General features: G+C 44.6%; 1 pseudogene; it reads right to left on the reverse strand.

Moving 5' to 3' along the window:
- Positions 1-1959: 1959 nt before the first annotated feature.
- LOC108519615 (S-adenosylmethionine decarboxylase proenzyme-like) lies at positions 1960-2963 on the reverse strand (annotated as a pseudogene).
- Between the last annotated feature and the right edge of the window lie 22036 nt (positions 2964-24999).

Below are 24999 nucleotides of genomic sequence, written 5' to 3' on the forward strand. Positions count from 1 at the left end.
TTTGAGAGGGAGTCTTGCTCTGTCGCCCAGGCTGGAGTGCAGTGGCCGGATGTCAGCTCACTGCAAGCTCCGCCTCCTGGGTTCACGCCATTCTCCTGCCTCTCCCTCCTGAGTAGCTGGGACTACAGGCACCCACCACCCCGCCCAGCTAGTTTTTTGTATTTTAGTAGAGACGGGGTTAGCCAGGATGGTTTTGATCTCCTGACCTCGTGATCCGCCCGTCTTGGCCTCCCAAAGTGCTGGGATTACAGGCTTGAGCCACCGCGCCCTGCCGATTGAAAACTTTCTTAATGAAACTTTCAGTCAACAACATGCTTCAAATAAAAGTTAAGCAGTGTTCCAACCACTTGATTTCAAACCAAGTAGATTTTAGGTTTAGAAACACTTAAAAAAGATGTTTCATTTATAAATATGGAAGGAACACAAACATCACTGCATCAATCCAGAAACTATCAAAATATTTAGAGGACAAGAAACATAAAATTTAGTCAACTTTGCTGTTTTCTCAGTTCCTTAAAATCCCAGATTATCTGCAAATATAGCTAAAAGGTACCAACTCTTGAAAGCCTATATTACTAGTCATTTCCCATTGAGTATTTTGCAATTTTATTTATGTTCTACTTATTTATTCATGTCTTCTGCTTCATGATGTTTATCTGAATAATGTGGACAAATTTTCATTCTGGGCAGTCATTCATTTCATCCTATGAATGTCATGGTGAGGGAAACACCTTAGAGGAACAGATGAAGTCAGAACACTCACATGCATCACAGTCTCAGAACTTCAAGTCACAAGATGGAAAAGACATTGATGCTGCTTTGGATCAAAGTTTATAGAACACTACTTAGTGGAAACTAGTGGAAATGGCTGCTAAAGGAAAAGTTAAGGTGAATGATCCCAGCTGACTTGATTTACTGACTCCAGAGCAAAATTACGCTAAATCTCTCTGGCAATTAACTAAATAAAAATCATTTTATACTACTACTTAGTAAGTTAGTAAAGGTGTGCTACTCATTAGATGCTAATCTCATTTACTGAGGAACAGAGAATTGTATATGTTTTCCACAGTTCAGCTAGTACATCCTAATCTCAATCTACAACTCTGAGTCTTCCCTGCTAATCAACTTTTTCCCAAAAGAGCACATTACAATAAAAAGGAGGCTAAATTGCCATGCCCTTTAAAGAATATTAAGCCCAGGGACTATCTCCCCCATTCTCCATCTGGGGTATAGAATTAGTACATAAACCCACAGTGTTAACAGTGTATTGCTTTATTTGGGGTCCTGGGGGAGACACCAGGAAGAGGGAAGACATCAAAGGACTACAAATGCAGGGTCCAATAATGTTAAAATAGTAAATATGCAAAATGTGTAACTGGAATCATTTTCTTAATCATTTCTCAACTCATGGAAGAAAAACTTTAATCGCTGTTTCAAAAAACATCTGTATGAAGTAGAAATTGATTTCAATAACATTAGTAAAGAATGTGTTCTAGAAAGTGGAGGAAACTGGATGTAAAATCATGGCAGCAATTTAATAGAACAGTCCCAGAGGATTAGGCTGAGGCCAACACCTAATGAGGATGAAAGCCTTGTCTGTGGGGAATTTTGGGTGATACTTGGAGAAATATCACACTGTGCATAAACCAAATTGAGTTGCTTTCACAAGTGTTGTAAAGTTTCCTATAGTAAAAGGTTTTTTCTACATGCACCTCAATTTCACAGCAAGAGTAGCAGAGAATACCTAAACTCCGAAGACAGCATTCATGCAAGATATCTAACTCCTTGATATAATAATGCATACAATTCAAAATGATTATGCTGTAATTACATCGAGGGCTTTCTGCACCTGCAGAGTGGTGGTTATGGAAAGCACTTGCCCCCAGCATCGACATCTAGAAAGCATCCACCACCTTCTACATGTGTTCTCTTTTTGCATTTTTTCTTCTTTTTTCTTAATCAACTCTGATGTTGTTGCTGCTTCTTAGCAAAACTGACAAAAACACAATTGTAATCATTGAACATAGCACTCTGGCAATCAAGATGCTTAAAACCTTCTATCTTCTGGGGCGAAGCAAGCTCTGTGCGACATTTAGAACTCTGATTACCAAACAAGGTCGTCACAAATTCTCCTGGCTTGAAGACTTCTACAACTTTCCTGACCAGGTCTTCCTAGGAGGTCTGACTTAAGTGTGTTTCAAAGCTAACATAAGAAAATTCTGTTTCTGGAGTTGATGTGAATAGTCCAATAGGTTCCATCCGATTTCATCCCATTCATTGAATACCCACAAAGATTGAACATTGTGGCATCAATGACAGAAGCCAGTATCAGGTCACGAATTTCACTCTCACGAGTGACCTCCTTTGCAGTAACACCATCTTTCATGTAGAAGTGGTCCATAACTGCTGGGTCAAGCTCACTCATCAGAATTTCCAAGATTTGATCTGGCTGACTGATTACCCAACTCTGGGAAATTCAGAGTATGTAAGTACCAACAGACAGAATTCATACGTTCCATACAATATGCTGTTCCATTTGGGAAAATTGCATTAAGAAACTCTATTTCTTCCTGGAAATTCTGGTGTGGGTGCACTTTGTGATAAGACTTCATGAAATTCTTATGAGAATAAAAGAAGCTTTGAATTGAGGCAAACCCACTGTAATCCCTAGCAAGTTTCAACAGGGGAACCAGTGCTTTCAGCAAGAGGGTGGTACCACATATCTTCAGAATGAAACGCCTCTTGGAGACAAACATGCTACTCTTACTGAGTACATAAGCTTCCTGCTTGTCAGTTTTTGTCACACTTATGATTGAACATTGCACATCCTTCAAAAGTATGTCCCACTCAGATCTTGTGAAAGTGCGAGGATCCCCAGATTCTTGGTTCGCATCGGGCTGCTGCCGGGAGAACCAAACCTCCGGCAGCTTCTTGGTCCCTTCGAAAAAATGTGCAGCTTCCATCACCGTGAGATTAGTGAACAACCAACAACCACAGAAAATCAACTAAATTAAACCGCTTCCGCTGTGCCGCTGTGCCGCTGCCGCTGCCGCTGCTGCCGCTGTGCCGCTGTGCCGCCGCCGCTGTGCCGCTGTGCCGCCGCCGCTGTGCCGCTGTGCCGCTGCCGCTGCGTATTGTTCCAGCTGTTTTACTAAAGTTCAGGTTCCTTTTTTTTTTTTTGCTATAATTTTATATTAACTTTTTTTTAAAGGACTAATAAAAATTTCCCAGCTTTGTGTGAGCAAAAGTTGAACGTGAGTCTTTTGGAAATAGAGGCAGACCCAGTTCAGTCTCTTGTACTCTGCTGCTTTCCCGTTAGAGAGAGTAGAGCGAGCGCTAGCTAATGTCACCGGCCATGCTGTGTAAGCTCCTTAGTATAATTTCAAATTCTTATTTGATCTTATATCAATTTGCCATTATCAATTTATGTTATGTAAAAATAATACATCTCATTAAGATGTTTCATAATTTCAGAATATAATTATGTACACCTCATAATTGCATTTATAATAATGCATTAAAAGTACATTATTATTTTCTATTGTTACACCTTTTTTTCTCTCATGTTTTGAAAATTGCTAGTGTTTTAGTTATTCTTTTTTTTTTTTTTTTTTTTTTGTGGGGTTTTCTTTTTTGCCCATGCTGGGGGGCAGGGGGGGGATCTCTGCTCACTGCAACCTCTGCCTCCCAGGTTCAAGCAATTCTCCTGTCTCAGCCACCCAAGTAGTTGGGATTACAGGTGTGCACCACCAGGCCAGGCTAACATTTGTATTTTTAGTAGAGATTTCACCATGTTGGCGAGGCTGGTCTCAAACTCTTGACCTCAAGTGATCCACCCGCCTAGGCCTCCCAAAGGTGATTACAGGTGTGAGCCACCATCCCCGGCCCCAGTTATTTTAGTATTGTATTTAATATATTTTATTTAATATTAATTACTATTTATTTACTAATTAATATTACTAATATTATTTCATTACCATTTTATTTTATATTTAGTGTAATATTTTATACTAAAATAACTAGTATTTTAGTTATTCTGTTAGTCTTTTCTAAAATATTTATTGCTGAGTTTCATGGTTTCATGTTGTTTAAGTAGACACTATAATTATTTATTTTTAAATTTTAGTTAGAATGCTTCATTTTGTTTTCACCTTTTATTATGAAATATTCAAAGCTAAGAATTTATTTTGGAGTCCTGCTTTGACCGCATTGCAGTCATTCATCACTTGAGAACAGAGATATTTTCTGACAAATGCTTTGTTCGGCAATTCCATCATTGTGTGAACATCACAGAATGAGCTTACACAAGGCCAGATGGTAAGGCCAACCACACACCTAGTGGTACAGCCCATTGCTCCTTGGCTACAAATCTATTCAGCACATGACTGTACTGAATACTGTAGGCAACTGTAACACAATGACCTTTGTGTATCTAAACATAGAAAAGAAACAGCAAAAATACATTATTATCACCGCATGGGAGCACTGTCATAGACACAATTCATCACTGGTCCAAGTGTCATGATGTGACACACGACTGAATATAGGTTTCTATAGTGGTTTCGGTGGCGAGGATTAGTGTGTGTGTGTGTGTGTGTATGTGTGTGTGTGTTTCTGAGACAGAGTCATACTCCGTTGCCCAGGCTGGAGTGCAGTGGTGTGATCTCACTAACCTCCGCCTCCCAGGTTCAAGTGATTCTCCTGCCTCAGCCTCCTGAACAGCTGGGATTATAGGTACCTGCCACCATGGCTGGTTAATTTTTGTATTTTTAGCAGATATGGGGTTTCACTATGTTGGCCAGGCTGGTCTTGAACTCCTGACCTCCCGCCTCAGCCTCCCGAAGTGCGGGGATTACAGGGGTGAGTCACCGTGCCTGGCCTGTTTCTATAGTGTTTTAAAATAAAAAAAGAAGTTTCCTTATTTTCTGAGTAATCTGTGGTTTTAATCTTGAGTTTCAAGACAACTGCTATTTAATAAAATGTTCGTTGAAATTCTATATTCAGTGATTGCTTTTTTGAATCTTTGTGCTTTTAGTGTGTATCATATAATCAATTTGTATAAATCATAAATGTAAGAAAAAGAAGGTATATTTTCATTAAAGAAAAAACTTATCCTATTCATTCCATTCTAACTTACTTGCTATAAGTGCTTATATCATTTATATCCATATTTAATTTTTGTATCCTTAATTTTGCCCTCATTACATACAACAAGCAAAATCTTCTCTCTAGGTGAGAAATCCATTCTCCAACCTGTCCTCAAAAAAAAAAAAAAAAAAAATTATTCTCTGGTTATGATTTTCATGTCTTTCCCACGGGTTGTATTTTATTTATTATATTGATTCAAAGAGTAAAACTTTGATAATCTCAAAATTGTATTATTGATTATAGATTTTATCACAGGTAATTTTCTGCTTGTCATGGTGAATAATTTTGGCTTAGATGTTATGTCACTGTTTTCTACACTAGAAGTCACGTTTTACGTTTTAATTAATATTGCCTTTCTCAACTTTGCTTTTAGACTTTTTAGGTCATTTAGCTTTAGCGAGATGTTTCACAAGCAACAATTTGTTAAACAAATACAGTCTTGTAGTGTGAGAGTCTTTGTTTCTTGGCAGTGGAATTTACACCATTAGGTACAAATCACTGGGGTAAGTGCCTCCTGGATCCAGCCTCTGTCAGTCTATTTCATGCTGTAATTTAATATTCTGCTATTGAATCTTCTATTTGGCCTTCTGATGTCTGGGCAATGCTCTACTTGTTTTCATCTTTTGAATCTTCTATTTGGCCTTCTGATGTCTGGGCAATGCTCTACTTGTTTTCATCTTTGTCACTCATTTGAAAGATAAATGTTCAGTTTTTGATTCTGCTAGGAATTCCCTTAAAACATTAATACCAAAATTACCTCTCCATAACTAAGCTCTCTAATAAAAAAAAAAATAGCTGTTTTTGCTAATTTTTTTGAGGGGGGAGAGCTTAATTATCTTAACTCTCTGTCTCTCTTTTTTTTTTTCTGAAATGGAGTTTCACTCTTGTTGCTCAGGCTGGAGTGCAATGGTATGATCTTGGCTCACTGCAGCCTCCGCCTCCCAAGTTCACGCGATTCTCCTGCCTCAGCCTCCCAAGTAGCTGGGATTATAGGTGCCCGCCGCCACACCTGGCTAATTTTTTTTTTTTTTTTTTTTTTGTATATTTTGTAGAGATGGGGGTTTCACCATGTTGGCCAGGCTGGTCTCGAACTCCTGATCTCAGGTGATTCATACGCCTCGGCCTCCCAAAGTGCTGAGATTACAGGTGTGAACCACCGTACCCAGGCTATCTTAGCTTTCTTTTATGAAAGACAAGGAAATGTATATTTTCAGCTTTTTTCTTCTCTTCACCCCATTCATTTTCACATTTCACAGTATATCTGGGAGCCTCCAACTCCTCCCACCCTCACACTGCCCCCTACAACTCTCCCACACCACCCTCTCCACCTCTACCCTCCCCACTCTGCAGTTAATCTGAGAGTCTAGAAATTGCTTCTCTCAACCCCTTTGATTATCTTATTCTTTTTCCAGGATTTTTTTTTTTTTTTTTTTTTTGATCTTCTGCAAATGACTCTATTCTAAGTACAGCTCAAATGTTGGCAGACTTCATCAATGTTTGAATTAGACATGAGGTCACATGGACACCAACATCAGCGGCAAATCCCTTCTTTTCTACCTTGCTTTCTCCTTTGGCATCATTTCACCCCAAAATATTTCTGTTCATCTCTTTGGTGGGCAGAATAATGGTCCCCTAAAGATGCCCAAAGATGCCCAAATTCTAATCCCCAGAACGTTTGAATATGTTATCTTACATGGACAAAATGATTTTGCAGATGTGATTAAGGTTAAGGACTTTGAGATGAGGGTATCAGCTCAGATTATCCAGGTGGGCTCAACCTAATCACACGAGTCCTTAAAAGAAACTTTTCCAGCTGAGTTTAGAGTCAGAGAGAGAGGCTGGGCACAGTGGCCTATGCTTGTAATCTCAGAACTTTGGGAAGCTGTGGCAGGAGGATTGCTTCAGCCTAAGAGTTTGAAAGAAGACTGGGCAACATGGCAAGACTCTGTCTCTACAAAAGAAAAATTCAAAAATTAGCCCGGCATCATGGTGCATGCCTGTAGTTCCTAGATACTTGGGAGGCTGAAAAGGGAGACTCACTTGAGCACAGGGGGTTGAGGATGCAGTGAGCTATGGATAATATCCCACCTGGATAATCTGAGATGATGCCCTCCTCTCAAAGTCCTTAATTTTGATCACATCTGCAAAATCATTTTGTCCATGTAAGATAACACACTCACACGTTCTGGGGATTAGGATTCTGGCATCACTGTACTCCAACTTGGGCAACAGAGCAAGACCTCATCTGAAAAAAAAAAAAAAAGAATCAGAGAGGGAGCTGTGATTATGGGAGAATGGTGAGAGAGATGCAATGTTCCTGGATTTGAAAACAGAGAAAGGGGCTATGCACTGAGAAATGTGATGTGAGCAGCCTCTAGAAGCTGAAAAGGACAAGGAAATAGATGATCCCTAGGGCAGGGGTCCTTAACTCCCAGGCTATGGCCTGTTAGGAACTGGACCGAGCAGCAAGAAGTGAGTGGAGGGCAAGCAAGTGAAGCTTCATCTGAATTTACATCTGCTCCCCATCACTCACATTCCTGCCTGAGCTCCGCCTCCTGTCAGATCAGCAGTAGCATTAGATTCTCACAGGATCACGAACCCTATTGAGAACTGTGCATGCAAGGGATCTAGGTTGCCCGCTCCTTATGGGAGTCTAACGCCTGATGATCTGTCACTGTCTCCCATCAACCACAGATGGGACCATCTAGTTGCAGGAAAGCAAGCTTAGGGATTCCACTGATTCTAGGTTATGATAAGTTGTATAATTATTTCAGTATATATTACAATGTAATAATAGAAATAAAATGTAATAATAGAATAAGAGAAATAAAGTGCACAGTAATGTAATGTGCCTGAATCATCCAGAAACTACCACCCCCACCAACTGCTTGTGGTCCATGAAAAAATTGTCTTCCACGAATTCGGTCCCTGGTGCCAAAACGGTTGGGGACTGCTGCCCTACTGCCTCCAGAAAGGGGAACATGGTCTCCTTGACACCTTGATTTTAGCACAGTGGGACCGATTTCGGTTTTCTGACCTACTGAATTGTCAATAATACATTTGTATTGATTTAAGCCACTAAATCTGTGGTACATCTGATGGCAGCACTATGAAATTAACGCAGTCCACAACGCATGCCTTTAGATGGCTTACCAACCAGCTACAGGACCACTCTCCCACTTTTTCTTCTGCTGCTCTGGTTGGTCAATGTTGGCTGCTCCAGAAGCCACTGGAACAATGTTAACACTGCTAGGATACAGCAGAGAGAGGAAAATGGCCAGGACTGGATCCAAAGGCAAATAGGACCTGGACAGGCTTAGGAATGTTGTCAGGATCAAATGAGTTACTATATGCAAAGTGCCTTCAACAGTGCCTGGCTCATGGTGTTATGTTTTAGCTAATGCTTTCTCACTTCGAACACCACGGGAAGATGATTGAGTTGGTCATACTCCTTACTTCATGATATGTCCTCTGGACCTGTGCATGGCCCATCTTGTTTTCATTCATTCATTCATTCATTCATTCATTCACTCCCTTTAACTGCCATAACTCACTCCAGTTCTCTTTTCTTCCCTAAGCAATCATTTTAATGTACCGTTTGGGTGTCTCACCTTTTGAATGTGTTCTTACAAAATACACATTTTAGTTTTGTGTGCATGCAATTTTTAATTTCCATAAATGACATTAATATAGAACAAGTCACTTGCATAAGAACTAGTTTTTTTAAAAAAGATATAAGCTTGTGGCCAGGCGCGGTGGCTCAAGCCTGTAATCCCAGCACTTTGGGAGGCTGAGACAGGCGGATCACGAGGTCAGGAGATCGAGACCATCCTGGCTAACACGGTGAAACCCCGTCTACTAAAAAATACAAAAAAACTAGCTGGGCCAGGTGGCGGGAGCCTGTAGTCCCAACTACTCAGGAGGCTGAGGCAGGAGAATGGCATAAACCCGAGAGGCAGAGCTTGCAGTGAGCCGAGATGGCGCCCCTGCACTCCAGCCTGGGTGACAGAGCGAGACTCCATCTCAAAAAAAAAAAAAAGATATAAGCTTGTATCTATATTCATTGCTTCTAACTACTGCCTAGTAGCCCATGGTATAAATTTATTGTGGCTGACCCCTCCACACAGTTAATGTACAAAATGTTCAACCCTTGAACAACATAGGCATGACCTAATGAGGAGGTTGCTTCAATGCTGGGCTGGAGCTGGGTCCCAGAGTCTCCTGAAATTCAGAATTTAATCTTAAATTGCTGCAGCAGGAAAGGTTAGGGTAGGTTTGCATGGCAGATGGAGAGGCATTTAGTAGGCCGGGAAGCAGCTAGTTATCAACCCACATGTCATGAGGACACTGTTTCACTATTTCAATAACCCGTGTGGCTGTATCATGCCTATCAGCTGAATATTATCCCTTGTGTTAGTCTGTTCTTGCATTGTTTAAAGAAATACCTGGGGCTGGATAGTTTATAAAGAAAATAGGTTTATTTGTCTAATGGTTCTGTGGGCCATACAAGAAACATGGTACCAGCATCTGCTCCTGGTGAGGCATCAAGAAGCTACCAAACATGGCAGAAGATACAGAGGGAGCTGGCATAACACATGGCAAGAGAGAGAGCAAGAGAGGGAGAAGAGGGAGGTTCCAAACTGTTAAACAACCAGATCTCACATGAGCTAATTGAGAAGTCACTTATCACCAAAGGATGGTGCTAAGTCATTCATGAGGAATCCACATTCATGATCTGATACGGTTAGGCTTTGTGTCCCCACCCAAATCTTATCTTGAATTGTAATCCTCAGATGTTGAGGGAGAGACCTGGTGGGGGGTGATAGGATCATGGGGGTGGTTTTCCCCATGCTGTTCTCGTGATAGTCAGTGAGTTCTCATGAGATCTGATGGTTTTATAAGTGTTAGGCAAGTTTCTCCTATGCTCACACTCTCTACTGCCACCTTATGAAGAAAGATATTGCTTCCCCTTCTGCTGTGAGGGCTTCCCACATTTCCTGAGGCCTCCCCAGCCATGCTGAACTGTGAGCCAATTAAACCTCTTTTATTTATAAATTACCCAGTCTCGGCTAGTATCTTTATGGCAGTGTGAGAATGAAAACATGATCCAATCACCTCCCAGCAGGCCCCGCCTCTAACACTGGGGATCATATTTCAACAGGCGATTTGGAGGGAACAAGTATCCAAACTATACGACCCCTGCCTATCCCTACCTCTCCACTTCTAGTAATGAATTCCCAGGAATCCTCCAACTTCCCCACCATAAACCATAATGCAAAAAACTTCTTGTACAAGTCCCATTATGGACCCTGAGATACCAGGCAAGGAATTGCTAAGGCATGCGAATGCATGTATATAATTTGCATGAGTAACATTGCAATGGTGGTACCAGTCCACCCACCCACCAACAGAGTGTGTGGCCTCCCATAGCCCCACCAGCTCTCCAACTGTCACCTAGTCCAGTAGGCATGAAGAAGGAGCTCACTGTGGTTTGCATTTGCATTTGTCTATTTCTAATTACCCGTAATCTTGGGCTCTCATCTTATGGTCAAAACCTTGGTGGCTTCCCATTGTACAAATAACCTTTTCATAGCAATTCTTCTCTTTTTTAAAATAGGGGATTGCTCTCTTTTTATCACTGATAGGCAGGAGTTCCTTGTACAAAAGTGTCAAGGTATTTGTCAGAGGTGATTCTCAAAGGGCCAGCCCTGCACTAGACTGTGTCAAGATGAGGAGATTGGCTCTCTCAGTGACTCTGCCTCACGTACTTTGGGGTCACCTGTACCCCAAAGTAACACTGTGTGTGCTCAGAGTCTCTAAAACTCTCTCTTTTTTTTTTGAGACAGGGTCTTGCTATGTTGCCCAGGCTGGAGTGCAGTGGCATGATGATGGATCACTGCAGCCTCAACCTTCCAGACTCAAGCTACCCTCCCATCTCAGCCTCCTGAGTAGCAGAGACTACAGGCAGACACCACCATGCCTGGTTCATTTTTGCATTTTCTTTTTTTTTTTTTGTAGAGACAGGTTTTCACCATGTTGCCCAGTCTGGTCTCAAACTTCTGAGATCAAGCAATCCACCTACCTTGGCCTCCCAAAGTGCTGGGATTACACTGCGCCAAGACGGAAATCTCTTAATGAAAGCCTTTATGTGACTGCTGTCCTTCACCCACTGGCTGAAAACTAGGATTGAAACAAATACCACTGAAACAGCCACATTGAAAGATAGGGATGGTATTTTGTGGTCTAAAGTAAACCATGGCTCAGTCAACCAAAATGCCCTTATGTTGTATCAATCCTATAGAGTTATCAACCCAAACAATTCCCTCATTACAGTATTTTAGTACTTCTTTAGTACTTATTTTAGTACTTCTACAATGTCCACGATTTTTCACTTCTTTTTTTTAAAAAACCTCAAGTTCCCCACCCGTGACAACTTTCTTAGACTCAGCTGTCTGTGGTCTCATAATAGGAATTAGGTGAAGAAAGGGCTTCATGTGCAAATAAGATGGGGAAATCTAGATTCGCTAAAATTTTTTTTTTAATGAGGACTTTCTCATTATGCACACTATGCGGGTTTTAGGAACATAACTGAGGAAGCGTTAGTGTGGGAAAATGAGTGCTAGTCTTAGAGGAAATAGTTCTCTTATCTCTTTCCTAGCACATATCATGCTGCAGTTTGGGCATAACCATTAATGGTTCTGAAGCCTCAGTTTCTGAATCTGCAGAATGGGGGCAATAATATAATTGTGCATAAAGGCAGGGGATTTAACAAGATGTTTGACTGACTTTCTGCTCAAGCCTAAGATGCATTCATCTCTAAACCTTTCTTCCTCTGATCCTTCAGCCTCCCACTCAGCCCTTGTGGAAAATATTTGATAGGAAAAACTGAGATGCCACAGCAGCTGTGGCCAGCGACGCTTGAAATAAAGCCTTTGTTGATTTAGTTGCACTTCTGTAGACCCTGGACGGGATGCTGTTGGAAGCCCAGTAGTAATTGTACATCTGGACTTCCCACCTTCTGCTCCAACAGGCTGTTGCTGGCAGAACCATGCGCTCCACTGGCACAGACCGTGTTTCCCATCACAGCTTATCTGAGCAGTGTTGAAAGATCCAAAGTTATTATTTACAGCTCAGTGAGGAGAGGGCAGAGAATCAGAAGCTGTGGATGAGATCCACACTGCAAATGCTACTCATAGAGAATGACAGCGTCTGAGATGCCTAAGGGGCAGAGAAAGGGATTCTTAGCAACTTCTGATGTCTCGGAGAGCCGCACAAGATATGCTTCCCGCCCTCCAGAAGCCTCCTCTGCTGAACGCAGCCAACATTGATTCCTTCCCTTCCTCACCGACCCTATTCCATATTAGGGTGACCAACTCATCCCAGGTTGCCTGGGACTTTCCTGGTTTTCATACTGAAAGTCCAGTCTCCCAAAAAACTCCTCAATACCTGGCAAGCAGAGCTAGTGGGTCACCCTACCCATACTATCTAGATGAAGCATTTTTGTCATTGACTATATTTGGTTACGAGTCTAGCCACACTAACATCAAACACTCACTGGATGTCTAGTGAGTACACTGTGCTAAACTTAGCAGACACACTGCCATCATCTGATTTTTTTGTCTATTTTCCACAACATGTTACAAAATGCTTTTATATACCTACCGTTCAGATCTTGTTTTCTATGTTCCATTGTCCAAAAAAAACAACCAAACAAAAAATAGAGCTTCTTGGAAAAATGGTTGATTCTAGGACTGGGGAAAAAAAGGTAATAATATGAGCCCGGAACATTTTATGATGCCAGAAATTAAGGCGATGTTCAAGAAAATGTAGAGTGAGACAGCACACCAACAAAGTATAAAAGGCCAGCGGAGTGGCTCATGCCTGTAATCCCAGCACTTTTGGAGGCTGAGGCAAGAGGATTACTTGAAGCCAAGAGTTCAAGACCAGCCTGGGAAACAAAGGGAGATGCTGTCTCTATGAAAAAATTTTAAAAATTAGTCAAGCATGGCGGCATCTGTAGTCCTAGCTACTCCAGAGACTAAGGTGGGAAGATCACTTGAGTCCAGGAGTTAGAGGTTGCATCAGCTATGATCATGCCACTGTACTCAAGCCTGGGCAACAAAATGAGACCATGTCTCTTAAATAATTAATGTAAAATAAATAAAATAAAAATTGCTGATTAAGTCTGGGCATGGTGGCTCACCCCTGCAATACCAGCACTTTGGGAGGCTGAGGCAAGTGGATCAGTTGAGGTCAGGAGTTTGAGACCAGGCTGGCCAAAATAGTGAAACCCTGTCTGTACCCAAAATACAAAAAATTTTCCCCCATTGCCACAGGGGGAGAAAAAAGCACAGAAGACAACTTGAAGAAGCCCCTAATGAGGCTGGGCATGGTGGCTGATGCCTGTAATCCCAGCACTTTGGGAGGCTGAGGTGGGCGGATCACCTGAGGTCAGGAGTTCGAGACCAGTCTGGCCAACATGGTGAAACCCGTTTTTACTGAAAATACAAAAATTAGCCAGGCTTGGTGGTGGGCACCTGTAATCCCAGCTACTCAGGAGGCTGAGGCAGGAGAGTCACTTGAACCCAGGAGGCAGAGGTTGCAGCGAGCCGAGATTGGGCCACTGCACTCCAGCCTGGCGACAGAGCAAGACTCCATCTCAGAAAAAAAAAACGAAAAAAAAAAGCCCCTAATGAGCAAATCTGGGACAATCTGAGCAATGAAATAATAATATCAATAATAATAATGATGCATTCTAATCTATAGAATAAAGTAAATATCTGTGAATACATACTGACATAGATGGATAGATAAAAAATAAATTATTACAATAAAATTCTAATTCATAAACAGTCGAAGTTGAGCCAAACTCTTCTGGAGCAATCTCCAGACAAAAAGCTGGCACAGCAGGGTGCTTTGACCTGGCCATTGCTGCCCAGTGGGGATTCCTCTATGGGCAGTGTCGGCTGTGGGGTCCTCCTTGCATTTGTCATCTATGGTGTTCTGAGGCTTTCCTCACTCAATCCTGCCCTACGCTCTCCCAGAGGACACCTGCTGCCTGAGTTGAAGAGAAGAGGGAAGCAAGACCAGAACTTCAATTCTTAGTTTCAGGACATTCTGCACTGGCCTCTACAGCAGCTCTCAACCCTTCCCCTTCTCACACACACAGGTGATCTCGACTGTAAACAGCCCTCTGCTTTCTAGCAACTTCTCATGGCTTTTTTCCCCATCCTGACATTTCCCCACCATAGATTCTCTAGATTGTTCTTGGGAGAGAGAGCTGGGCAGGCTGTGCTGAGTTAGACAGAAGACCACTTAGAAACTCTGATTTAGATAATCAGTTAAAGGGCTGGGCGTGGTGGCTCACACCTGCAATCCCAGCACTTGGGGAGGCCAAGGAGGGTGGATCACTTGAGGTCAGGAGTTCGAGACCAGGCTGGTCAACATGGTGAAACCCTGTCTCTACTAAAAATACAAAAATTAGCCAGGTGTGATAACAGGCACCTGTAATCCCAGCTACTTGGTAGACTGAGGCAGGAGAATCACTTGAACCCAGGAGGTGGAGGTTGCAATGAGCAGAGATCACACCACTGCACTCCAGCCTGGGTGACAGAGTAAGATTCCATTTCAAATAATAATAATAATCATAATGATAATAATAATAATACTCAGCTAAGGATTTTAGATGAAGAAAGCGTAAGTAATGGGAAGCAACTGAATGTGTTTGAGCAGGGAAGAGTGATATTACATTCCTAGAAGTTTAAAATAAGGCTCTGTGTACCCAACATTCTCATTCAAATCCTGGTTCTATTCCCTGGAGCTTGAGACCCTGTACAAATTAGTTGGTCATTCTAATCCTACCTTTCTCATCTCTAAAATGGAATTAAAAACAATATACCATGCATAGGACTAAATAGATGAATGCAATCAGAATAGTGTTTGTTTCACAGTTAAGTGCTCAAGATTCTAGTTATTGCTATAGTCCAGTTGGAATTTTTCAAAAAGAAATCTTAAGAAACTGTTCCAAATGAGACAGAATGGTTGTCTAAAAGCTGGAAGTTTATTCTGAAAGATTTGGGAGGCAAAGAACTGATTCTTAATCTTGGTTGTCTTTCTTTGTTTTTATCTCTTTCTCCTTCCTGCCTTCCTCCTTCCTTCCTTCCTTCCTTCCTTCCTTCCTTCCTTCCTTCCTTCCTTCCTTCCTTCCTTCCCTCTCTTTCTCTCTTTCTCTCTCTCTTTCTTTCTTTCTCTTTCTTCTTTCTTTTTAGAGGCAGGGTCTCACTCTGTCACCCAGGCTGGTCTTGAACTCCTGGCCTCAGGAGTTCCACCCACCTTAGCTTCCCAAAGCATTGGAATTACAAACATGAGCCACCGCACCTGGCCCAGGTCCATGCTCTTAATCATGCCTCAAGCCACATCCCTCCTCTAAATACGCATTTCCACTAAGAAAAATGAAAATAGGACAAAGGTGGCTAACAGCAGAAATCCAACTTCAAAGTTTCCCCAAGTCCTTCTGTTGTGTAGTGAGTTCAGAGGCTACAAACGGCCAAGCAAGACACACAGATGATTAAAGTCAGTCAGGTGGGATGCAGTAGGGAGTGCTGGAGACTGTGGTGAAGCGGAGAGTCCCTGAGATGCAACTCAGCATCAATCCATTGCTGCCTTGCAAAAATGAGAGCCCAGTGTGGTCAGGACTTTTGGACAAGTCAGATGTTTTATGTGAAATCTCTGGATTTGTAGTAGAAGATGGGAGTCCATTTTTATTTTTTGCTGATAGTGGGCTCTTCTGGGGTCCTGGATTAAATATTCAATTTTCCCAGTGAGTTGAAATATTATCTTTGTCCTGATCCTCCCATTGTTCTTTTATTTACGCTTTTCTTCTTTGTGAACTCAAAGATTGTTTTATCCAACTAAAAAAACCCTGTGGGTCACTACTTTAAATTGCATTAAGCTTATGTACATTGGCAGAATTATCATCTTAAGGATGTGAAATCTTCCCATCCAATTATTCTCATCTTATTTCGTGCCCTTTGGGAGGATTTTTTTTAGTTTCTTCCAAAATATTTTGATTTTTTAAATAATGCCAGAATTCCAAGCTGTTTGAACTGCATGGGCCAAGCAACAGCTCCTGGGAGCTGTGTTTGGGTCCAGGGGATCCCTGTTGTCCCCTGAGATTCAGGGCAGCCTCACTCCACAGGGGAGACTGAACACGCTGTCATTCAAAGATAACCCTGTCCCAGGTGAGGAGATCTCCAGTGCCAGATAACTGGGGGCAGGCTGGGCTGGGAAACTCTGGGGTGTTCGCTGCTTGACCCACTCTGTGGGAAGCCAGGGTATCCACTTCCTTCACACTCAACCAGATAAGCCCGCCGAGGCCGTGCCTTCCTGCTGAGGCCCCTGCCAGCTCATTTTTGACCAGCACTTAAAACAACAATTAAAATAATCCATATGGTATGCTTTCCTTTTTAAAAAGCAAAGCAATGTATTCTTTATTTTGATTTTTGAGACAAGGTCTAGATGTCACCAAGGCTCGAAGGCAGTGGCATGATTACGGCTCACTGCAGCCTCGACCTCCTGGGTTCAAGTAATCCTCCCACTTCAGCCTCCAGAGAACCTGGAACTACAGGCAGGTACCACCACGCCCTGCTAATACTTTATTTTTTTTATAGAGATAGGGTCTCACTATGTTGCCCAGGTGGGTGTTGAACTCCTAGACTCAAGCACTCCTCCCACCTTGGCCACCCAAAGTGCTGGGATTATAGGTGTGAACCACCTTGCCCAGTGTGCAAAGTACATTTTTAAAAAATAAGAAAAGACCATCTGTTGGTCCAGGAATATTTATTGAGATCCACTAGTGCCAGGCACTGGGCAAGGCTCTGGCGACGGGGAGAAGTTCCCACTTTTGTGCGTCTGAAGCTCTCGCGGGGAGCACAGGCAGTAAGCCCAGAAACAGATGAAAACATACGGTGCATTCCAGCGATGGTCAGGGCATAAAGAGATAAGGTGAGTGGAATAAGGGACTGGAGGGCCACCCGAGGCAAGAGCTTGGGGAGGGCCTCTCAGCAGAGGAGACACTTTGCCGAGACAGGAATGACGAGAAAGAGACGGTGGTGGGACTCCTGTCTCAGTGGTCACTCTGATACCCAGGAAACCACTGTGACTTTCGGGCATTTAACAGCCAAACTTTTTTGCCTAATTGTATTTTTATATTTTGTTATTTATTTATTTAACTTATATATTACATGTTTTGCATTTTCTAAACTCTGAAAGTGGCCATGCAGTGTTTTATAACTGCCTATTTTTCCTACTTGAAGCCTCAGTTTCCCCATCTGTCAACTGGAGATGTTCTCAGTAGTCACCCCACATGAAGGCAAAACACAGGCGGATGTGAGGATTTACTAAGGAAATGACCTATGGAACACATTTGATCCAAAGATGAGCAATTATTGGTATATTTTTATTATATTTTTTATTTTTTTATGAGTCCCAGGAGGTGGAGATTGGCATTTGCATTTTGCAGGTGAGATTTTTCAGGCTCAGAGAGTCACACATCAAATGCTGAGGTGCAAGCAGTTGGATCTTCCTTCAACCCCCCAGCCTGGATGCAGTGAAACCTCAACCAGCTAGAGCCCCTTAATCCGGGGAGAGGAAGTCGAAGCTGAAACCAGTGGCTTCTTTTTGGTCATTTCTTTCCCCTTTCTCCGATGTTTGTTTTTGTGAACATCGCCCTATCTGATGTCACAGGTTTTGGGAACCTAAACCACAGACATAAATACACTGTGTTGTGCTTTGAAGGACTGTATAGTGAGACAGGTAAGCTTGGTGATGGGGGGGATACAGCATGGGGACACAGGGCTTTTTTTTTTTTTTTTTTTTTCAGAACTAAGAATGTCAGTGTTTGTTCTCGGGTCAAAGAAGTCAGTGTCTTTGGTGGGAGCTGGGTCACCATCACCTGGACCACACTGGGGTGCTAAGTGCCCACATCCTCCCCAGCACTGTCCTCAACAGCCAGGAGGCAGGCACAGGGGAAACCCACCAGCAACACCAGCACCACAGCGTCCACACCCGCCGAGGATGCTGCAGAAAAGGCCCGTGGACCGGGGTGCCTGGGGGCAGGGCATGCTGGGCACCATCCATCTTCAGGCAGTTTCTGGTTAACTCGAATATCCTGTTTGGTTTTCCTGTGCCTTTTGAGAATGTCCCTCAAACCCCTGAATACTCTCTGTGATCTAAGTGTCATGAGGCCTGCAAAACCTCGCTTCCTGCTGCAGACTTCTCCGCTTCCTGGCCCCCATGAAGACTGTTATCCACATGCAGCCGGAGGGATTCTGTAAAAATCAAAGTCAAGGCAGGGCCCTCCTCTGCTCAAAACCCTCCCATGGCTCCCCACTTCACTCAGGGAAGAAGCCATACCCATACTGTGGCCTCCTCCACCTCTCACACTCACTGCACAGGCGGCCACCAAGCCCCTTTCTACCCCAGCGCCTTTGCACTTGCTCCCCCTTACTTCACTGTAATCCCTTCTTAGCAGAGAGGCCGACCCTGACTTCCCTCCTGAAATAGCGACCCTTTGTAAATAATTCTCCCCTTGCCTTGCCTTATTTGTCCTCGTATCTCTTCATCACACCTGACATTTTAGATATTTATTATTTTCTCTCTTGCCATTGGGCCTAAGTTCCCAGGGCCTCCCATGTTTCTCCAGTGCCCAGAGGCTGACTGGCACACGGAGTGAGCGCAATCACTTCCTTTTGTGTGTAAATAAATGAAAGAATCTTGGTACTTACCACTTCAGACCAGGGGCTTTAGCCCAGGTCTCTGGGACAATGAGGATTCTGTAGGATTTTTCACCAGGGATTGACAGAATCAATTGGTTTGGGAGAGATCACTGCAGCTTCTGAAAGAAGTCACCTGTCCCACTAGGACATGTGCCATGTGGAATACAGACAACTTGATATCAGTGCCTCCCTCCCCGGGGGGAAGTTCCAGGAATTAAATCAGATAATATTGGGATGAGGCTTAGCCCTGTCCTTGGCACACAGGAAGTACTCAGCCAGTGGTCATGGTCAGCATCAGCTGCAGCATGAATGGACCATGGAGACAGGGGGACTCGCTGACATCCAGGTTCCCAGATTGGGCAGCTGCATGGAGGGGGTTTTGTGCTGTGGGAATAAAGGAGGAGGGAGTTTGAGGTGGAGCTGAGGCTGAGGGTACTGAGGTCAAAGCAGGATAAAAATCTGTTGGTTCTGTGAGATGTTCAGGTGGCAGGCCCAGTCAGTAGCTGGACTCAGGAGAGAGCCCACTAATGGATTTGGGGGTCATTAGTGCCAATGTGGTGACTGAAAACTAGAGAATGGGTGAGGTGGCCCAGAGACCACATATAGAGACAGAAGAGAAGAGCTAGGATGGAATGCTTAGGGCCCCCAAGTGTTCTAAGGGAGAGAGAAGAGGAGCCCATAAATGAGACCAAAGCAAAGTCAGAGAGGTCAGAGGAGCATCAGCAAACAGCGATGGTAAGGAAGACAGTCACCCATGTGACTTTGTGGTTCCTCCCATAAAAGGGATAGAGTATACTTACCCAGCCTTGACTTCAGTTAGGTCATGGGACTTGCTTTTGCCAATAGCATGAGATGAAACTGACAGTGTGTCATTTTGAGACCAGGCTTTAAGATCTCTTGCATGTGGCTGGGTGTGGTGGCTCATGCCTGTGATCTTATCACTTTGGGAGGCTGAGGCAGCGGGTCACAAGGTCAGGAGTTCGATACCAGCCTGGCCAACATAGTGAAACCCCATCTCTACTAAAAATACAAAACAATTGGGCCAGGTGTGGTGGCTCACACCTGTAATCCCAGCACTTTGGGAGGCTGACGCGGGCAGCTCACAAGGTCAGGAGTTCAAGACCAGCCTAGCCAACATGGTGAAACCCTGTCTCTACTAAAAATACAAAAAAGTAGCTGGGCATGGTGATGCACACCTGTAATCCCAGCTACTCAGGAGACTGAGGCAGGAGCATTGCTTGAACCCAGGAGGCAGAGGCTGCAGTAAGCAGAGATCTGCACCATTGCACTCCAGCCTGGGTGACAGAGCAAGACTCCATCTCAAAAAAAGAAATACAAAACAATTAGCCAAGCATGGCAGCATGCACCTGTAATCCCAGCTACTTGGTAGACTGAGACAGGAGACTCGCTTGAACCCAGGAGGTGGAGGTTGCAGTGAGTCGAGATCACACCACTGCATTCCAGCCTGGGCAACAGAGCGAGACTCCATCTCAAAAAAAAGAAAAAAAGCTCTTTTGCACGCTTCCACGTGGCTGTTGTGCCTGTGCCCCTACTATCAACAGCCATGCCCAGAAAGGCCCATTGGTCCCAGGAGAAGGATGAGGGACCCATGAGGCAGAGCAGAGCCAGCCCAGCCAAGACAGCCAAACTCCAGCTGAACAGGAAATATATTAATGGGTCCAGCCAAGGTCCCCCAATCTGCAGCCAACTCCTTATTCAAGAGAATAAAAGGTTGGGGTGGTTTCTCAGGTGGCATTCTTGTAGGCATAGGTGACTGATCCATGCTGTGAGATGGAAATGAAATTGCAGTGAGCTGAACTGAAAAGAGGATGGGACAGAAGAAGTTTTGGTGAGTAGAGGTGGAACAGATATCGTCAACTGCCCAACCACAGCTCTTTTCAACTCTCCTCCCTGGTGGGAGAACCCTCTTTTGTTTGAGGGGCATCAACACATGCCTTCAAGGAAGAGACCCCTCCTGAAACTGAGGGGATAAAACAAGTCTCAGGATGGAAGCCCACACACTGAAGATGGTAGAATGGAAAAGAAAGAGAACACAGGTTTTGGAAGATGTCTTCCAGCCACCTGTATCAACAATTTTTTTTTTTTTTTTTTTTTTTTGAGATGCGAGTCTTACTCTGTTCACCCAGCTGGAGTGCAGTGCCAGATCTGGCTCACTGCAAGCTCCCGCTCCCAGGTTTATGCCATTCTCCTGCCTCAGCCTCCGGAGTAGCTGGGACTACAGGCGCCCCCCACTGTGCCCGGCTAGTTTTTTTTGTATTTTTTTTTAGTAGAGACGGGGTTTCACCGTGTTCGCCAGGATGGTCTCGATCTCCTGACCTCGTGATCCGCCCGTCTCAGCCTCCCAAAGTGCTGGGATTACAGGCTTGAGCCACCGCGCCCGGCCCTGTATCAACAATTCTTGAACTACTGGGGCAGACACTGCTCAGTACCTGCCCAATGCCCTCGCTCCTTTTCTTCCTTGTTGACAGAACCCTGACTTTATGGGGATGTCAATGAGCCAGCAAAAAGCACTCACTCCCCTCGACTGCCTTGCAGCCAGGAGTGGCCACAAGATCCAGTATGACCAATGATATGGAAGCCAAATTTGCCCAGTGGGGCCCCCGGAAGAGCTTTCTGAAAAGAGACAAACATGGTGGACACACTACTTAGCCCTTGCCTCCTCTTCCAGCCTGTAATGTGGATACGAGCTGAAGGTGGAATGGTCGTGCTGCAATTATGGCCAACCATGAGGACAGAAGCCACATATTCGAGATGGCTGAGCAAAAACTGAGAAAGTGGTCAGGTGCGGCGGCTCATGCCTGTAATCCCAGCACTTTGGGAGGCTGAGACGGGCCGATCACTTGAGGTCAGGAGTTCAAGACCAGCCTTGCCAACATGGCAAACCACATCTCTATCAAAAATACAAAAATTAGCCAGATACAGTGGCGGGCGCCTGTACTCTCAGCTACCCGGAACATGTACCGTTTGTATAATAATTAAATGGATATGTTTACAGGCCCAGGACTCAAACATCAGCCAAGTTAGATAAACGGCCCCATGCATAAACACAATTCAGAAAGCAAAAAATCCGGCCCCTGCTGCCAAGGCCTGTTTGGCCGGCAGGTGGCATCGCTGGAGAATCTCATGCCAAGACCCAGCCCCTGCCTGTTGTGATCGTCCTGGAGGGCAGGGCCTGGGTTCCAGTCCTGGCTGTGCCGTGAACTTCCTGGGTGACCCAGGTGAATCACTGTGCTAAGTATGGTAGCTTCTCTGGGGAGGTTGATATTATTCCCACTTCCTGGATGAAGAATATTAAAGACTCTGAGAAATGAAGCACTTGCTCATCTCTCCTACATCAATCAAGAAATCATTCAGCCTAGAAATGCGTCCTGAGTCTTCCCCACCTCCCCTGCAAAAATCCCCTCACCCACGAGGATTGCCAGCTCTGCCCTCACCATAGAGCTTCTCCCTTACCAAATCCTCACCATGGCCTTTGAGGCCCTCTGTGGTCTGCACCCCCACCCCTCCAGCTTCACCGCCCTCCCCATCCCTGCCCTGCAATGTTCCCTGGCTGTCTCTGCACCAGCGTGCCAGGTTCATTCCACAGCAGGACCTTTGCATTTGCTGTGCCCTTTGCTTAGATGCCTTTCCTTCCCAGCAGGCGCGGACTAGGTTGGGGCAAGTGAGATCCCCAGGGTGAAGCCAACCTGCGCGTGGCTGAGCTTGAGAGCAAGTGCCTCCTTCTATCCTGCACGCGAGGCACCTCCTCATTAGGGCTGGCCTCCTGGATCCGGCTCTTCTCATGATTGGGGTCTTTGCTTAAATGACCCCTCCTTGCAGAGAGTCCTCCCTGACTGTCTTAGCCACGGGCAGTCCTGCTGGTCTCAAGCCTACCACACTGTCTTAATTTCTTCATTGCCCTAATTTCAAAATTTGTGTTTTGTGCCCATCTCCGCCCACTAGATTAAAAGTTCTATGAGGGCAGAGACTGTGTCTGCCTCGTTCTCAGGTATTTCCCCACTGCCCAGCACAGGGCCAGCACTCAGGAGACAGTCAATATCTGTAGTGAATGAATGAAGAATGAATGAATGAAGAATGAACGAATGAATGAATGAATGGGCTAGTCAGTGTCAGCGCCAAGGTTTGAACCTAGGTTTGCCTGCCTCCAAAGTCAGTTGTCCCGACCATGACCAAGAATGGCAAGAGTGGGATCTGATCACGCAGGGGACCTGGGACTATGACTGTGTCCCTGCTTGTCCTGCTGGGAACCCTGCATCCCAAGGACAGGTTTTCTGAGGAAGCATCTAGGCAGGGAGGGGTTTGCTCCAGTCACCAGGGGCTGCTCTGAGCCTCAGGCCTTCAGTGGGGCCAGCTGTGGCTCCCTTCTCCGTTCTAGTTTTTATTTTTAGTGTTGAGTTTTCGGGCACAGTAGACTCTCCTTAGGATTAGGAAAAGTCCGACGAGAGGACAAGGGGGGCAATTTTGAAATCCGGTGGAAAGTAGGTCAGGCTGGGTTGCTGGCCGGGCTCCAGATGATAAGGTCTGTGTGGAAGTTTAATAACGTGAGCGGTCGTATCCATGACACAATTCATAACTGAGAGGAAATAGCAATTAAGGAGCAATTGTGCAAAGCGAGACAAGTCTCCTTCACAGCTCATAAAAGCAGGAGGAGGAAGAGACGACGCTGTCATTCTGGGGCTGCTGGGGGCCTGGATGGCAGCCTGTGGGAATCTGGGGATCAGTCAGTCTGTATGTACCTTGGGGGGTTTGTGCTTATCTTTCCTCACCCCCTCAGGACCCAGGGAACTGGGAGGATGTAGAAGGCAGAGCAAGCGCCTACTACGTACCTAGCTCGGCTCAGGCCTGGGGTGTGAGCTATAAAAATGTCGGGTGTTTTGCTGTGGCTGGGAGGTTTGGGGGCAGCTGCACTATTTTGGCATTGCCTTGTCAAAACGGAAAATTGCTTTGATTATCAAGTGAACTGTACCCCAGACACCCAGATCCTTAGTGTATCTTCCCCGCCCCTACCCTTCAGTGACTGTGGACTTTCAGTTTCTCTTTTATTCATTTTTCTGTGTGGTGGTTCCACAAGCACCATTTGCTTTTATCATCAGTTTTTAAAAAGCTACTAAATCCACACTGGCCCCTTCTCTGTTCCTTGAACTGGCCAGGTGTGTGCTATCACTGGTCCTTCGCACTTGCTGTGGCCTCTGCCCAGGGGTTGCTCTTCTGCTAGAGATCCACGTGGCTCAGCCCTCACCTCCTTCAGGTCTTCACTGAAACGCCAGCTTCCCATGAAGCCCCAGCTGACCAATCTTTTTAAAACTGCAAACCCACCTGGTGTTCTGGATCTACTGTTCCTGCTTTATTTTATTTTATTTATTATCTAGAGCACTTACCACCAATTAACCCTCTCCACAGGCTGTTCACTCATTTTGTCATCTGCTTGTTCCCACCAGTGCCACCAGCAAATGCATTTTTGTCCATCTTGTTCTCAGTGGCATCCCCAGCACCAGAAACTGCCTGGGGCATAGTAGGTGCTCAGTGAATATTGGTGAATGAATGCATATTTGCCCTTGTAACTGACTGCCCATGAGATTATAATATGTTGACTTCGTTATCATAAAGTTGACCATTTGCTGGTTTGCTTTGGGGGTGGCCTGAGAATGACTCAAGGTCAAACCTTCTAAGATGCTGCTGGTGGGAACAGAAGTTGGGGTGACTAGGGCTGGCTCAGCTGGCTTGGGTATTTGCAGCTGACACCTGTTCAGAATGGTCAGGGATCAACTTGGATATACTGCTCCCCTCTGCCCTTTCTAAAGAGCTCCTTGGCCACTTCTGTCATGATTTTAAACACATCCACCAGCTGATCCCACCTGTTCATGAACATTTTCATGCAAAGAAGCAAAACTCTGTATGCAAAAGGGGTTTCTTGGCTGGGCATGGTGGCTCACACCTGTAATCCCAGCACTTTGGGAGGCCCAGGCCGGTGGATCACCTGAGTTCAGGAGTTTAAGACCAGACTGGCCAACATGGCAAAACCTCATCTCTACTGAAAAAAAAAAAAAAAAAAAAA

The sequence above is a fragment of the Rhinopithecus bieti genome, unplaced genomic scaffold (genome assembly GCF_001698545.2).
Source record: "Rhinopithecus bieti isolate Rb0 unplaced genomic scaffold, ASM169854v2 scaffold_48678, whole genome shotgun sequence".
Classification (NCBI taxonomy): Eukaryota; Metazoa; Chordata; class Mammalia; order Primates; family Cercopithecidae; genus Rhinopithecus; species Rhinopithecus bieti.